Source organism: Acyrthosiphon pisum, chromosome A2 (genome assembly GCF_005508785.2).
Source record: "Acyrthosiphon pisum isolate AL4f chromosome A2, pea_aphid_22Mar2018_4r6ur, whole genome shotgun sequence".
NCBI classification, from domain to species: domain Eukaryota; kingdom Metazoa; phylum Arthropoda; class Insecta; order Hemiptera; family Aphididae; genus Acyrthosiphon; species Acyrthosiphon pisum.
The window spans coordinates 23,895,851-23,898,166 of NC_042495.1; positions in this window are offsets into that span (position 1 = coordinate 23,895,851).

The window sequence follows — 2,316 nt, forward strand, 5'->3', positions numbered from 1 at the left end:
TTGACTCTTTTTGAGCTGTTTACGGACATTGTAAGTTTTCAATTTTTTTAGTTTTTTTTTTCTATAAATATCAATAAAGTTTTATCTGTTGGGCCAAAAAGTGTATAAATTTAATACAAAGCTCCTGATATATTGTTACAATATCAGTTGAAAAATATTAAAAATACATAGGCACAATTTTTTTTTATAAGCATTTAAAGATCAAATTTGGACAAAATTTATCAAATTTTAATTTGAAAAATTATTTTGTAGTTAAAAATTTATAAAATGTTCAATTTTTGTATCTAAGAATTGAAAATTTAAAACAAGATTCCACGTAAGTAATTAATTCTGTTACCAAAAAATCTAAAAAATACATTTACGCAGTTTATTTTTATAGTCATTTTAAGTACAAATTTGGACGAAATTACATATTAAAAACCTAGGATAACTATTTTAGTTATTTTGTTGTGATTGTATAATATTATTCGTGGGTACTTGAAACTTCTAAAGTATACTATTATATATCTATGATAGTACCACGGTTTTTTGTTGATGTATAACGCGTTATAAGTACCTAATAAATATTATGATATGATTAATTTGGAATTTATTATAGGTACCTAATATAATATTATGTCTTATACCTAGACTAACATACCGTCTCCGCTCAGAATCGTTTTTCTTATACAATGATATTATATCATTGAATTCAAATTTAATACCATCCATTATACAGTGACCCACTTGTAACCTACTGTACAGCAGAGCGAAATCCACTTACCCACCTTTTTAAATTTAATTCGACAAGCACGAATGATGAATCGACGGTTTGTAAATCAGCCGTTACAAACGTGGTTAGTCTACCAGAGGAGGTTGAAAAAACTGACGAACATCATAATACGACTAGAGTACTTACCACATTTGGCTCGAACCAATCTATATCATAATAGTACGTTGTGCCCTCGTGTATCCTCAGAAACGGAAAATAAACGGAAGCGGCCGATTTTCGATGTTGGCGATGAGAACATTCATATCCAAAAAAATATTGAAAGTCGTTGGTAAGTACGCGTCAATATTAGTGATAAACATAGGCCCTATGTTCAGACTCTTCAGTAGATTACCTAGGTACGTGCTACATATGATAGCGAGGACAGCGAAGACATAAAATGTGGTACTTCATTGCAGACTCGTATGCAATAATATGTTTATGATTTTTTCTTAAATACGACACGTCGACACACAAAAATTTGCAAAAAACAAGATTTGTTTTCTGTTGTTGTAAAGTGGGGGGGGAGGTGTATCACTGCGTCTAAAACATAACATTTGAGGAATTTCGAAAATATACATAAATATTAAATACATTGAGTAGATGTATACAAGACCGGATTAAGAACTTATTGGATCCCGGGGCTGAAATTTCATATGGGCCTTTTTAACAAGACATGCTTTAAAAAACCGCTAGCTACGCCTGCAGGAAGATACATTTTTCTAACTATTTCACAAATCGACAATTGCATTATAAAACTATAAAATACCATAGTGCTTTTGTAGGTATTTACTATTTAGTTGTTTTTGTCGATAAAAATAAATGGTTTTTAAAATATGGAAAAACTCTCCTTTAAAATCACTGAAAAACGTGTATCAGCTTAAAATTGTATGGGCCCCATTCATTTTGGTTCTTGAAAGGGCCCCGGGGCTTCCGCCTCGGCTAGACCCCCCTTAATCCAGCCTTGGATGTATATAATACGTGTATATATAGGTAGTGTAAATAGATGCAATATTATTAATTATGTTCAATGCTACAGAAAATCCGTATGACGCTGATGACAAGTCCTCAGAGAGCGAATCGCACGTGGAGCACATTTTAGAGGCTGAAGATTACTTTGCACCTAAAGTAGATAAAGTACATATACCCATCTATACATTAGACTCTCTCTGACTTGCTATTAATATATTAGTATAGTTCGAAGCTGACAGCGGATCCTACTGTTAATAAATGTGTCTGTTTATGATACGCTTTCGCCTAACATAAATAACTGCGAAAACTGTTCCACGGACAACGGCCCACAAGGTGCCGAGGATCATGACTTACATGAGTGTCTAACCAGAGTTCCACTAGATAAGTGTGAACCCGAAGTAGACGAAGTAAGTACCCGTCTACATATCAGACATTCTCTGATATGATATTAATTGTTATCAATATATTATTATATAAATTATAGTTTCTAAGTGACAGTGCGGACTGCGGATACATGTTAGAAAATCCATATTATAATAGTACGTTATCGCCAAACATAGTTAACAGTGAAAACTCGCCAACGGTTAGCAACTTTT